Source organism: Rhinopithecus bieti, unplaced genomic scaffold (genome assembly GCF_001698545.2).
Source record: "Rhinopithecus bieti isolate Rb0 unplaced genomic scaffold, ASM169854v2 scaffold_25288, whole genome shotgun sequence".
In the NCBI taxonomy this organism is placed as follows: Eukaryota; Metazoa; Chordata; class Mammalia; order Primates; family Cercopithecidae; genus Rhinopithecus; species Rhinopithecus bieti.
Window position 1 is genome coordinate 912191 of NW_016811567.1, and position 16174 is coordinate 928364.

Consider the following 16174-nt stretch of genomic DNA (forward strand, 5'->3'; position numbering starts at 1 on the left):
ACCAACTTACTGTTATTTATAGCACAAAGTATATAATGGCAATAATGATTTGCAGCCTCACAGCACTTTATTCCGTTTCCCCAGACTCTAGATTACTGGTCTTTAGACTTTTTGAGTCATGAGCTCTCCTTTCTGTGGATCTGCTCATGTAAGTGCTGAGGAAACACATAATGTCAAAATAACTACTGAGTCTGTCAGTTCTTCCCGGTTGTATGTGACAGAAAACCAACTCAATTCAGCTTAACCAAAATAGGCTACATAACTGGGAAGTCCAACTGTAGAACTGGCAGCCATGAGTAGTTCCAGAGCCTCACCAGGAAGCTGAGCCCCATGTCAGTCTCTCTCTTTGGTTTTTAATCCATTGTCTTCATTCCTTCCTACTGCAGTCAAGCCTTCTCCTGCTGATGACCATGATGTTCTCTGGCAAACTGTGATTTTCACCTTTACAGCTACCCTAGGGAGTCACACTTACAAGCATTCCTCTTACGGAGTCTATGAGTATCTCAAACTGAGGCCTCTCCCAGGGAAGTCCCTGCCCTCTTGCGTAACTCTCTATCTTTGGAAATTGGGGCAGCCTTGGCCTCTTCTGTTTATTGAGAATTTCAGCATCACCAGGGCCATGAGAGCAACTCAATTGTCCCCTTCACCATTTTTTTTTCAGGTGAGCCTGGGTGCCATAATATGTATAAGACTCTTGGTGGCCAGTTTTGGTAATCCAGGATTCCCAAGAAAGGCCTGTGTATTCGGCCCGTGACCCAGCTACACAGCACTGATACTACACCTGCCTAATGACTGACTGCGTTTTGAAGAGGCTTTCATGTGACAGCACTAGACAGGAAAGAAGTGTAGGAAAGTAGCAAACTACTAGGCATTGGGCATTCTTCGCCAATTCAAATTTTAGTGTCAGAAACATTGTATGTCATTTCTGACCATTTCTTCTCTCTCCTTATATCTTATATCTGCCATCCTGCCTTTTCTTTTTCCAGGTAAGCAGACACTGGATCGCTAATGAACACATTTTTCAAAGCTCTAGTTTAATCTCTGAACATCTTTAGTCACTGAGTTAAGCAATACAAACAATTAAATTAAATGCCCTAGGTTTCTAAAACTCTATAGAGACTTGTAGTGTCCTTAAATAGTCTCAGTTGTTTATATAAAAAGCAGTTATTAACAGGCAAGGATTAGGACATAAGTATCTAGTCACGTAGTTCTTAGTTCTCAAAAACTTCCAGAGATGTTAATGAACAGGCCGCAACTCTGTTTCTAATTCTAAAGAGCTGCTTGGACTTAGGGGTGTCTCCCTGTCTCCATGTTAGGTTTTCCTGTTCTCTTTTCTTATCAAGGTCTTCCTTGACTGTTCTCAAGGCTTGAGCAGCTCCCTCAGCCACTGAGCATGGGGGCTCTGGCAAAGGAGAGAGTGTGCATTTGCTGGAAGGATAAAGGTGAGTTCTTCAGAGTGGGGCCACACACTGAGAAACCAGGAAGAGCCCAATGAGCTTGTCAACTCTCCAATTTCCTTAATAGGGCTTTGAGAACTAAAGGGAGAGATAGTGAATGAAGGAGCAGAGGTGGCTGCAAGGCAGCAGCCCCTGATGCTTGAAGGGCTGGAAGACTTGGACGGCAGAGGCAGGGAGTTCTGTTTCAGGACCCCAGCCAAAGGAATTGGGAACTGAGTGGCCAGGACAGCTGTTTCTGAGCTCTGAAAAGTGAAGCCTGGCCAAGGATTCACGATGTGCTGCCCTGGAAACTAGTCAGAGGCTCCCATCGAGAGCCTCTGGGAAGCTGTTTGGATAAACTGCTCTAGGTCATGCGTTGGTCTTCCACATCTGCTGCCCCAGTGACTTCCCAGTGCTAATTTCCGGTGAAGGAGGAAAATACTGCCTGTGCCCACAATGTCACCCTTCAGAAGGTGGGCAGGTGGGAGCAAGCGGTGTGAGAAGAGGGCCAAGGGGTCTAGGACCCTGCATTCTACCTTATCTCTGCCTCACAGCCTGTGCAGCGCATGTCACCAAGTGGCTCTGCAGCAGAGGAGGGAGGAGGCACGAGGAGGCCCAGCTCTCTTCACTCTTCACTTCTCAGGGAGGTCAGAAAGGTGCCCGAGGAAAGTCATATTTTATTTCTGACAAAAATTTGGTTGAGGGCCAGGAAAGTAATTCATTTTAGTTTTGGTGGGATCTTTTCGGAAGGGAGAAATACAAAATGTTCTAATTCATCTGCTTTAAAATTTAAAGCAGGGACTATTTAAGCAAAACGTTGAGTAAAACCAATAATCAATGAAAAACACATATAGCGGTTCCTCATCTATTAAACTTTGGATAGGGATGACATGCCCCAAAAAACAAATTTAAATGTCCCATCACCTTTTCTTTTTACACTTAAAAACATTATGTATTCTACTGACTTTTCAACCAGATTATATGGAGTACAATCTAATCTTCTTTTGGTGAATCAGCATTGTACTTATAAATCAATTACAGTAAATATCTTCAGATTCTTATGCTTTTTCTAATTTTCTTTCTGTCATCTCTGCTAGGCTTTCTCTTATTGCTACTATAAATGTTCTCCTCTAGAAGCAGATTACATTCCTTCCTTTTTCGTTCTAATTGTTTGTTCATATTATAGGCAAGAAAACAGATGAGCTTATTAGAATTCTAGAAGAAAGGGTGAGCGGGATGGCTACTGGAGCCCTCAGACCCTGACAGAGACACACATCAGCACATATGGACATTTTTTTCTATAAAAGGAGTTTGGATTAATGCATTAAATAGTCTTGAACCTCCCTCTATATGCCAGGCACTTGGCTAGGCACTGGCTGTCAAATAGAAATAATTCCCAGTGTCTTTCCTTGAAACATAGACAGTTCATGGGGCACGATGGTTTGTAATAATCAGATGCCTTCTCGTGGTTCTTGAAAGATATTTTAATGTGATAAATAACTGCCAAAGAAGTGCTACTGACTACTAAAGAGAGGCCTTAGATCTGAGCATTAGCAGGGTCTCAAGGAAGAGTCCTCCCTCAGATGGAGTCCCAAGAGATTACATTTATACTTAAATCTCAAAGTAAGTTGAGATTTGTCAAACAAATAAATACCATACAGCCATTAAAATGTTGTCTAATGAAAGAATTGTGCAAAAAATTACCCACAACATGAATGCATTTATGTAAATTCTAAAAACATACCAGCAATACTATATATTTACTGGAGCACATAAATAAAGGACAAGTATTTATAAATGGGAAGGAGACAAAGCAATTTTAGGAGAGTGGTGATCTCTGGGAAAGAGGGAGGGGAATAGAATTAAGGAAAGGCATCAAAGGGCCTACAACTCTTTCTGTAATCTTTATCGCCTTATTAAGAACAGAAATGGCCAGGTGCAGTGGCTCACACCTGTAATCCCAGCACTTTGGGAGCCTGAGGCAGGTGGAGCACTTGAGGCAGGTGGATCACTTGAGGCCGGGAGTTCAAGACCACCCTGGCAAACGTGGCAAAAGCCCATGTCTTCTAAAAATACAAAAATTAACCAGGAATGGTGGCACACACCTGTAATCCCAGCTACTCGGCAGGCTGAAGCAGAAGAATCGCTGGAACCTAGGATGCAGAGGTTGCAGTGAGCCGAGATCATACCACTGCACTCCAGCCTGGCTGATGGAGCCAGACTCTGTCTCAAAAAAGAACAGAAATAAATGTGCCATGCCAAAATGTTTAACTATCACTGGATTCAGATGGTGTGAATAAGCATATTATTATCTATACCATTCAAAATATTTCCTAATATTTATTAGTTTCCTAATAAATGGGAAACTAAGAGGAAAAAAACCTCAAGCCTTTCTACTGAAATATAAGATGGTTCTCTTTCTAATACCAGGGACCTGGAACCTATCCATATATTTTACTCAGCTGACCTCTTGCTATAATGTGGGAAGCATTGTTATTTACATGTGTCTGCTTTGCCGTGGGTTTATTTATGCCTAGACCTCCTCTTCTCTCCCATTGGATATAAACCCTTCAAAAGCAGGAAGCAGAACCATTGTACACACGCTTAACTGGCTGGTTTAAGATTCCCTTTGTGCCCCCAGAATTAGCAGTGTCTTGCTTGCAATTGGAATTTGGTAAAGATTGTTTGGGTGAGTGAGTTTAAGCTGACTTCCCTTGAGCTCCACTACTGTAGGTTCCAGGATAAGTACTGCCCTCGGGGAGCTCACATGCTAGAGAGAAGACAGACACAGACACCTACCTGACTGGACGAAAGGATGGCCTAGTGTGGCAGGTGCACAGCCCAGGTGATTAATTCTGACCACGATGGCTGGGGCAGGGCATACTGTGATTAAATTTCCCACATATTGGTGTCCCTCTTTGCAGTAAGAGATTGCTTGCCCCAAAGACTTGGTTAAAATATGAATCTCTTGACACTTCAAATAGGTAATCTAAGAGAGAATACTGGAATCCAACAAGAAAGTTACAGGAAACACTTAAGGCAAGGAGGGAGAGGGTAGTGAGGCAGCCTGCTAGGCTAAAATTGGCTGGGAGCCTAGATAGGTCCCCTCACGTGGAGAAAGGGTAGTGATAGAACCCCCTTGCTCCCGAGAAATCCACCTTTCTACTACTTCTACAATCCTAGCCACAGGAGGGCCCGTCAACCCCTGTGGGCCCTGAGACGAATTTAGGGAACTTCCCAGAGTCTGTGTGACTGCATTGCTTCAGAGAGGGAGCTCACGGTGGGTCTCACTCACCCCATGAGTCCTGTGAAGATACAGAATGGCACCATTTTGGAACCCTAGTCCCCACCAGACTGCATACTGCCCTTGGGTCCAATAGCCTCCGCATCTCCACATCCCTGGAGCCCCATTGACAGTCTCTTCCTAGAACTGCTGCCAGGGCTGAAGCAGGAACCATTAGTAGCAACCCTGCTGCCCCCAGCAACAAGAGGCTGTGCATTTTCACATGCCTTTAGGACAGAAACATGAATGACTGGCAAGCAATCCTGCTGCCCCCAGCAGTGAGGCCACCATGCATTTACAGATACCCCCAAAACAGGCTCCCCTGTTGGCAGCCACCACCTGGGGATGAAGCGCACACTCCCCAGCTGCCTGCCTGTGGCTGCTGCTACTGAAAGCAATCTTGCCCTCCAGAGCAGGAAAGCCACAGCATAGGGGCTGCTACTCCCATCTGAGCATTTTAATGGGGGTCGGGGGATTATCCTGTCCTGCCTCCCACAGGAAACACCTGCAAGCACCATGGGCTCCCTGAAGACAGGTTTGCCTGGCCTGGCTCTGTGCGCCCCAGCATGCCCAAGCATGCCATCCAAGGGCCTGAGGATTGCCCTACCCCATCCACCACCATAGGCACTAAGCACTTCTCCCAGAAGCCTGAGGATGGCCCACTCAACCTGCTGCTACCATCACAGCTGGAACCCACCTGCACACACCATCTGTGGGCCTGGGGACTAGCCCACTCAACTTGTCACAGCCACCATCAACACCAGTGTGAACCACTTAGGAGCCAGAAGTTGTCCTACTACTGCTATTGCCATCACCCATGCCACACCCACTGCCCCAAAACCCAAGGGCACACCCACCCTCCTGCTCACTGCTGACACTGCTGGCACACAAGAAAGTCACCTGGAGGCCCAAGAATCAGGCCATCTAGACATGATAACACAGGTTCCAACATATACCACCCTGGGACCCAAGGATGAGCATTTGGCTGTTCACTGTCTACCACTGGGGCCTCAGGATTGGCCTACCTGGCATCCCTATCCCCAGCAAACCTTCACCACAGTCTCCACTAACAACCGCATCCCAATCCATTGAGAAAAGTCACAGGCATTATCAATACTATTTACAGCTGAAGAAATAATATGGAGACTACACTACCATGCACACCCAGAATAAAAGCAAAAGTGCCCTATTCCACCAACACCATAGAAACATCTTCAGGAATAAGCCCTCGTTTATGAAAACAAATTCAAAAAATTGGAAGAAGGAACTGTCACACTAGATATGCAGATATCAATGTAAAGACACAAGAAACATGAAAAAGCAAGGAAATATGACACTCCAAAGGAACACAATAATTTTCCAGTAAAATAGTTCAATGAAAAAGAAGTTTATGAATTCCCAGAAAACAATTCGAAATAATAATGTTAAAGAAGCTCAGTGAGATACAAAAGAACATGATAAACAATACAAGTAAATCAGAGAAACAATTCAGAATATGAATGAGAAATTTGTCAAAGAGACAGGTATCATAAAAAGAACTAAACAGAAATCCTGAAACTCAAAAATTCATTGAATGATAAAAAAACTAAAAGCTTCAATAATATACTAGATCAAGCAGAAGAAACAATTTAGAACTTGAAGATGGGCCTTTTGAAATAACCCATTAGACAAAAATTTTTTAAAAGAATAAAAAAGAATGAAGAAAGCCTGTGTGACATGTGGAACACCATAAAGCAACCAAATATTCAAATATTCAGTGTCCAGGAAGGCAAGGGGAAAGTAAAAGGAATAGAAAAACTATTTAACAAAATAATAGCTGAAAACTTCCCCACTCTTGCAAGAGGTTTAGACATCCAGATACTGGAAGCGCAAAGATTCTAAATACACACAATTTGAGAAGGTCTTCTCTGTGCCATCTGCTGTAGTTGTGTTTGTTTGACTCCAAATTTTATGTTGGAATTTGATCTCCAATGTTGGAGGTAAGCCTTTGTGAGGTGTTTGAGTCATAAGGCTGGATTCCTCATAAATGGCTTGGTGCCATCCTCATGGTAAAAATTGAGTTCTCATTTTATTATTTCCTATGAGAACTGGTTGTTTAAAAGTCTGGCACCTCCTCCCCTCTTTCTCCTGCTTCTTCTCTCATCGGCTGATCTCTGCACATGCCAACTTTAGTGGAAGCAGTCTGAAACCATCATCAGAAGCAGGTGCTGGAACTATGTTTTTTGTTCAGCCTGCAGAACTGTGAGCCAAATAAACATCTTTTCTTTATAAATTACTAAGCCTCAGGTATTCCTTTGTAGCAACACACAAATGGACATAGACAGCACACAATAATCAAACTGTCAAAAGTCAAAGACAGAGTATTCTAAAAATAGCAAGAGGCCAGGCATGGTGGCTCACACCTGTAATTGCACACTTTGGGAGGCCAAGGCAGGTGGATCACTTGAGGTCAGGAGTTCAAGACCAGCCTGGCCAACATGGTGAAACCCCATCTCTACTAAAAATACAAAAATTAACCAGGCACAGTGGCACATGCCTGTAATCCCAGCTACTTGGAAGGCTGAGGCAGAAGAATTGCTTGAACCTAGGAGACTGAGGTTGTAGTGAGCCAAGATCACGCTGTTGTACTTCAGCCTGGGTGAAAGAGTGAGACTCTGTCTCAAAAAATAAAAATAAAAAAGTAGCAAGAGAAAAGTGTCTGATCACTTATAAGAGAATCTCCATCAGACTAGCAATAGATCAGAGAGAAAAGGATGTTACTGAGCAATAAGAAATCATCTGAAGGTACAAAACTGACGAGTAATAGTAAGTACACAAAAAAACACAGAATACGATAACACTAAATTTGGTGCATAAGTTATTCTTAAGTGGAAAGACTAAAAGGTGAGCCAATTAAAAAATGATAACTACAGCTTTTAAGACACAGACAGCACAATAAGAAAAAAAGAAACAACAAAAAGTTAAAAATTGGAAACTAAAGTGTGGAGTTTTATTAGTTTTAAAAAATTTTGTTTGTTTATGTAATCAGTGTTAAACTGTCATCAGTTTAAGATAATGGGTTATAAGGTAGTATTTGCAAACCTCACTTTAATCTCAAATCAAAAAACATATAATGAATACATACACCAAAAAAGCAAAAAATTAAATTATACTACCAGAAAAAATAACCTTCACTGAAAGGACGACAGGAAGGAAGGAAAAAAAGAAGAGAAGACCACAAAAGAAGCAGAAAACAAATAACAAAATGACCGGTGTAAGTCTTTACTTATCAATAAAAACATGGAATGTAAATGGACTAAACCCTCCAATTGAAAGACATAGAGTGGCAGAATGGATAAAAACAAACAAACAAAAAAAACAAGATCCAATGACTTTTTACCTACAAGAAACTCACTTCACCTATAAAGACACACATAGACTAAAATAAATGGATGGAAAAGATATTCCATGTTAATGAAAGCAAAACAAAACAAAACAAAAAAGCAAGAGTAGCTACACTTATATGAGACAAAATAGATTCCAAGTCAAAAACAATAGGAAGAGACAAAAAAGGTCATTATGTAATGATAAAGGGGTCAATTCAGCAAGAGAGTATAAGAATTTTAAATATAAATGCACCCAACACTGGAGCACCTAGATATATAAAGCAAATATTACTAGAGCTAAGGCGAGAGATAGACCACACCACAATGCAATAATACCTAGAGACTTCAATACCCCACTTTCAGCATCGGACAGATCTTCCAGACAGAAAATCAACAAAGAAACATTAGACTTAATCTGCACTATAGACCAAATGGACTTAATAGATATTAACAGAACATTTTATCCAGTGACAGCAGAATATATTCTTTTTCTCAGCACATGTGTCATTCTCAAGGATAGACCATATGTTAGGTCACAAAATACATTTTAAAATATTCAAAAATATTAAAATAATATCAAGAATCTTCTCTGACCACAATGGAACAGAACTAGACATCAATAACAAGAGAAATTTTGGATATTATATAAACATGTGGAAATGAAAGAATATGCTCCTAAATGACCAATAAGTCAATGAAGAAATTAGGAAGGAAATCAAAAAATTTCTTGAAACAAATGATAATGGAAAAACACAACATACCAAAACATATGGGATACAATGTAAGCAGTACTAAGAGGGATGTTTATAGCTAAAAGTATCTCTATCAAAAAAGAAGTAAAACTTCAAATAGATAACTAAATGATCCATCTTAAAGAACTAGAAAAGCAAGAGCAATCCAAACCCAAAATTAGCAGGAGAAAAGAAATAATAAAAATCAGAGCGGGAATAAATGAAATTGAAATGAAGAAAACAATATGAAAGATTATCAAAACTAAAAGCTTGTTTTCAAAAGATAAAAGAATTGGCAAACCTTTAGCCAGACTGATAAAGAAAAAAAGAGAGAATAAATAAAATTAGAGATGAAAAAATAAACATTACAACTGATATTATAGAAATTTGAAGGATCATTAGTGGCTACCATGAACAACTATATGCCAATAAATTGGAAAATCTAGAAGAAATGAATAAATTTCTAGATACATACAACCTACCAATGTTGAAACATAAAGAAATCCAAAACCTAAACAGATTAATAACAAGTTATGTGATCAAAGTCATAATAAAAGTCTCCCAGCAAGGAAAACTCAGACCTAATGGCTTCACTGCTAAATTCTACCAAACATTTAAAGAAGAATTAACAGCAATTCTGCTTAAACTATTCCAAAAAAATGGAGGAAGAGGAAATACTTCTGAACTTATTTTATGAGGCCAGTATTTCCCCTGATACCAAAACCAAACAAAGGCACATCAAAAAAGGAAAACTATAGGCCAATATCCCTGATGAATATTGAAGCAAAAATTCTCAACAAAATAATAGTAAACTGAATTCAACAACACATTAAAAAGATTACTTCTCATAACCAAGTGGGATTTATCCCAGGGATGCAAGGATGGTTTGATATATACAAATCAATCAATGTGATACATCATATCAACAGGATGAAAGATGAAAATCATATGATCATGTCAATTAATGCTAAAGAAGCATTTGATAAAAGTCTACATCCCTTCATGATAAAAATGCTCAAAAAACTAAGTATAGAAGTAATGTACATCAACATACTCAAAGCCATGTACAAGAGACTCACAGTTAGTATGACATTGAATGGGGTAAAACTGAAAAACTTCCTTTTGTGATCTGGAACATGACAAAGATGCCCACTTTCACCACTGTTATTCAACATAGTACTTGAAGTCTTGGCTAGAGCAATCAGACAAGGGAAGGACATAAAGGGCATCAAAATTGTAGATTAAGAAGTCAAATTATCCTTGTTTGCAAATGATATGATTTCATATTCGGAAAAAGCTAAAGACTCCACACACACGCAACTATTAGAGCTAATAAACAAATTCAGTAAAGTTTCAGGTTACAAAATTAACATGCAAAAATTAGTAGCATTTTATATGCCAACAGCAAGCAATCTGAAGAAGAAATCAGTAAAATAATAATCCCATTTACAATAGCTACAAATAAAATTAAATACCTAGGAATAACTTAGGCAAAGAAGTGAAAGATCTTTATAATGAAAACTACAAAACATTGATGAAAGAAATTGAAGAGGACACAAAAAATAAAAAGATATTTCATGGTCAGGGATTAGAAGAATAAGTATTGTTAAAATGTCTATATTACCCAAAGCAACCTAGAGATTCAATGCAATCCTTATCAAAATACCAATGACATTCTTCACAGAAAGAGGAAAAACAACCTTAAAATTTATATGGAACCACAAAAACCACAAAACAGCCAAAACTATCCTAAGTAAAAAGAAGAAAACTGGAGGAATCACAGTAACTAACTTCAAATTATACTGGCCCGGCATGGTGGCTCACTCCTGTAATCCCAGCACTTTGGGAGGCTGAGGCAGGTGGATCACCTGAGTTCAGGAGTTTGAGACCAGTCTGGCCAACGTGGCGAAACCCCATCTCTACTAAAAATACAAAAAAATTTGCTGGGTGTTGTGGCACATGCCTGCAATCCCAGCTATGCTGGAGCTGAGGCAGGAGAATTGCTTGAACCCAGGAGATGGAAGTTGTAGTGAGCTGAGATTGCCCCACTGCACTTCAGTCTGGATGATAGCGCAAGACTCCATCTAAAAGCAAAACAAAACAAAACAAAAGACCAAAACAAACAAACAAACAAAAAAAAACCCCACATGCTACTGGCATTAAAAACAGACACATAGACCAATGAAACAGAATAGAAGACCCAGAAATAAATCCATACACCTATAATGAACTCAATTTCAGCAAAGGCATCAAGAACATACACTGGGGAAAGAACAATCTCTTCAATAAATGGTGTTAGGAAAACTAGATATTCATATGCTGAGGAATGAAACTTGCCTTATACAAAAATCAAATCAAAATGAATTAAAGACTTAAATATAAGACCTCGAACTATGAAACTACTAAAAGAAAACATTGGGGAAACTCTCCAGGACATTGCACTGGGCATTAGTTTCTTGACTAATACCCTATAAGCACAGGCAGTCAAAGCAAAGATGGACAAATTGGATCACAAGTAAAAAGCTTCTGCAGAGCAAAGGAAGCAATTAACAAAGTGAAGAGACAATCCACGGAATGGGAGAAAATATCTGCAAACTACCCATCTGACAAGAGTTTAATAATCAGAATTTATAAGGAGTTAAAACAACTCTATTGGAAAAATAATCTAATAATCTGATTTTAAAATGGGCAAAATATCTGAATAGACATTTTTCAAAAGACATGCAAATAGCAAACAGGTATATGAAAAGATGCTCAACATCACTGATTATCAGAGAAATGCAAATTAAAACTACAATGGGATATCATTTTACCCCATTTCAGCCTTTCAGGATTGGATAGATCTTCCAGACAGAATGTCAACAAACAAACATCAGACTTAATTTGCACTATAGACTAAATGGACCTAATAGATATTTACAGAACATTTATTTCAGTGGCTGCAGAATACATTCTTCTCAGCACATGTATCATTCTCAAGGATGGGTCATATATTAGGTCACAAAATAAATTTTTAAATATTCAAAAGACAGACAATAACAAATGCTGGCAAGGATGTGAAGAGAAGGGAACCCTGGTTCACTGTTGGTGGGAAAATAAATAAATGTTACCACTATGGAGAACAGTTTGGAGGGTCCTCAAAAAACTAAAAAGAGCTATCATATGATCCAGCCATCTCACGGCTATATACCCCAAAGAAAGGAAATCAGTATATGAAAGAGAAATCTGAACTCTCGTGTTTATTGCAGCACTGTTTACAATAGCCAAGATTTTGAAGCAACCTAAGTGTCCATCAAAAGACGAATGGATAGAGAAAATGTGGTACATATATACAATGGAGTACTATTCAGCCATAAAAAGAATGAGATGTTGTCATTTGCAACAACATGAATGGAATTGGAGGTCATCATGTTAAGTGAAATAAGCCAGGCACAGAAAGATAAACTTTGCATGTTCTCACTTATTTGTGGGAGCTAGAAATGAAAACAATTGAATTCATGGAAACAGAGTAGAAAGATGATTATCAGAGGCTGGGAAGGCGAGTTGGGGGGTAGTGGGGAAGTAGAAATGGTTAATGGGTACAATAAAAGTAATTAGAGAATGTGAATGAGACCTAGTATTTGGTAGCACAACAGGATGGGGTGAGTATAGTTAATAATAATTTAACTGTACATTTTAAAATAACTAAAAATATAATTGGATTGTAACAGAAAAGATAAATGCTTGATAAATACCCCATTTAGTCTGATGTGATTATGATGCATTGCATACCTGTATCAAAATTTCTTATGTATTCCATAAGTATATACACCTACTATGTAAATTTCTTATGTATTCCATAAACACATACACCTACTATGTACCCACAAAAATAAATATAAAAAATTTGAAAAAGGTAGAAATATTTCAAATAAACAATCTAATGATGCACCTCGAGGAATTAGAAAAGCAAGAACAAACCAAACCTCAAATTATCAAAAGTAAATAAATGATAAAGATCAGAGTAGAACTAAATGAAATAAAGAAATATGAAGGATAACAAAAAGTTATTTTGCTGGTTTTTTAAAAGTTGGTTTTTTTAAAAGATAAGCAAAATCAATAAACCACTAGCTATACTAATCAAGAAAAGACCCAAATAAAATCAGAAACAAAAAAGGATACATTGCAACTCATACCACAGAAATACATATGATCATCAGAGAATATACTGAACAACTGTATGCTAGCAAACTGGAAAACCTAGAGGAAATAGATAAATTCATGAACACATACAACCTATCAAGATTGAATCAGAAACAAATAGAAAATCTGAACAGACCAGAAATGAGTAACGAAATTGAATCAGCTAGAAAGTCTCCCAACAAAGAAAAGGCTGGGACCAGATGGATCTACTGCTGAATTTTACCAAACTTACAAAGAAGAACTAAAATAAATTCTCCTCAAACTATTCCAAAAAATTGAAGAGGTAGGAATTCTCCCTAACTCATTCAATAAGACCAGTATTACCATGATACCAAAACCAAACAAAGATGCAACCAAAATGGAAAACTTCAGGCCAATATCCCTGATGAACATAGAAAAATCCACAACTAAATCTGTAACTAAATTATAGCAAACCAAATCCAAGAGTACATTAAAAAGATAACACAATACTATCAAGTGAGATTTATCCTAGGGATGCAAAGATGGTTCAACATATGCAAATCAATAAATGTGGTACATCACAACAACCAAATGAAGGGCAAAAATCATATGATCATTTCAATACATGCAGAAGAAGCATTTAATAAAATTCAACATTCCTTCATGATAAAAACTCTCAACAAAATAACCATAGAAGAAACATACCTCAACAAATAAGGCCATATATGACAAACACACAGCTAACATACTGAATGGTAAAAAGCTGAAAGCCTTTCTTCTAAATACTGAAACAAGATAAGGATGCCCACATTCACCACTTCTATTCCACATAATACTGGAAATCCTAACCAGAGCAATCATGCAAAAGACAGAAATAAAAAGCATCCAAATTGGAAAAAAAGGAAGTCAAGTTGTTCCTATTTTTGGATGAATTGATCTTAAATCTTAAAAAACCTAAACACTCTACCAAAAAACTCTTGGATCTGATAAATACACTTAATAAAGTTGCAGGAAACAAAATCAACAAATAAAAATCACTAGCACTTGTATATACCAATAATGGATTAGCTGAGAATTAAGTCAAGAAGGCAATCTCAGCTGGGCACATTGGCTTACACCTGCAATCCTGGCTAGTAAGAAGGTTGAGGTGATAGGATTGCTTGAGGCCAGGAGTTCAAGACCAGCCTGAGCAACATAGTAAGACCCTCATGTATTAAAAACATTGAGAAAACAAAAAGTAAATAAAAATTTAAAAGAATGCAATCCTATTTACAATAGCTGTAAAAAAATTACCTGGGAATATATTTAACCAAACAGGTGAAAGCCATCTACAAAACACTGATGAAAAACATTGAAGAGGATGCAAACAAATGGAAAAACATCCCATGCTCACAGATAAGAAAAACTAGTATTGTTTAATTACCATACTACCCAAAGCAATATACAGATTCAATGCAATCTCTATCAAAATAACAATGTCATTTTTAACAGAAATAGAAAAAACAATCCTAAAATGTGTATGGAACCAAATAAAAGCATGAATGGCCAAGCAATTCTTAGCAAAAAGAACAAAATTGGAGGCATCACACTAACTGTCTTCCAAATACATTAAAAGACGATCATAACCAAAACAACATAGCATTGGTATGAAAACTAACTAAAACAGCATGGTATTAGTATAAAAACAAATACATAGACCAATGAAACAGAATAGAGAACACAGAAATAAATCCACATATATACAGCCAGTTGATTTTTGACAAAGCAGCCAGGAACACACACTGGGGAAAAGACACTTCCTTCAATAAATGGTGCTGGGAAAATGGGATATCCATATGCAGAAGAATAAAAATGGACCCCTATCACTTAACGTATACAAAAACCAACTGAAGATTGATTAAGCCTTAAATTTAAGATCCAAAACTAAAAATACCAAAGAAAACATAGGAAAACCACTTCAGGACATTGGTCTAGGCAAAGATTTTATGACTAAGACATCAAAAGCCCAGGCAAGAGTAACAAAGGTAGATGAAATGAACTATATTAAGCTAAAAGGTTTCTGCACAGCAAAGGAAACAATCAACAGAATGAAGAGGGAGGATTAATGGGAGGAAATATTTGCAAACTATTCATATGACAAGTGACTAACATCTGAAATATATAAGAAACTCAAACAAATCACTACTTAAAAACCAAACAACCAACAACTCTTGTCAACTAAAAAGTGGGCAAAGGAAATGCACAGATATTTGTCAAAAGAATGCATACAAATAGCCAGCAGGTATATGAAAAAAATAATAAAGATGTGGAATCAACCTAAGTGTCCATCAATGGATAAATGGATAAAGCAAAAGTGTGTGTGTCTGTGTGTGTGTGTGTGTGTGTGTCTGTGTGTATACAATGGAATACTGTATGGTCATAAAAAGAATGAAAAGAATAAAAAAGAATGAAGTCCTGTCATTTGCTGCAATATGGATGGAACTGGAGGTCATTATGTTAAGTGAAATAAGCCAGGCACAGAAAGACAAATATTGCATGTTCTTATTCATATGTGGACGCTAAAAAAGTTGATCTCATGGAGGCAGAGGGTAGAATGACAGATTGACAGATATCAGTGTCTGGGAAGGGTCAGGTAGGGAAATGAAGAGAGATTGCTTAATGAGTACAAACATATGGGACAGAAGAAATGAATTCCAATGTTTGGTAGCAGAGTAGGATGACTATAATTAACGACAATGATTCATATATTTCAAAATAGCTAGAAAAGAGGACTTGAAATGCTCTCAACACATAGAAATAATAAATACTTGAGTGATGGATACCCTAAATATCCTGACTTGATCATTACACATTCTATGCATGTAGCAAAAATTATATGTACCCCATAAATGTATGAATATTATGTATCAATAAAAAGCAAAATATGAATCCCTTATCTAGAGAGAATAACTCATCAAGCAGGTTAGGAGGATCCTTCTGGGGCCTCTCCAGAAATACTCTCTGTGTTGCTAACAGATTTTCATCTGTTTGTGTATCTGCTTATCTAGTCCATTGAGAGTAGTGGGGTCCTTTCTTATTCATTTTCATCTATGATATATTCAGCACCCGAGTGATGCTTATAACATTAATTGAATAGAATCAAGCTGAAAATGAGCTGACAACTCCTGTTCTCTGTTTGCTACACTCTAGCCTGCTGATTGTTCTGTTCATTTCGTT

At 38.0% G+C, this 16174-nt stretch overlaps 1 long non-coding RNA gene across 2 annotated transcripts in view; it reads right to left on the reverse strand.

Moving 5' to 3' along the window:
• LOC108543535 (uncharacterized) overlaps positions 1–16174 on the reverse strand; it is a 79424-nt gene that overhangs the window by 27232 nt on the left and 36018 nt on the right. The gene's annotated exons all lie outside the window — the stretch shown is intronic.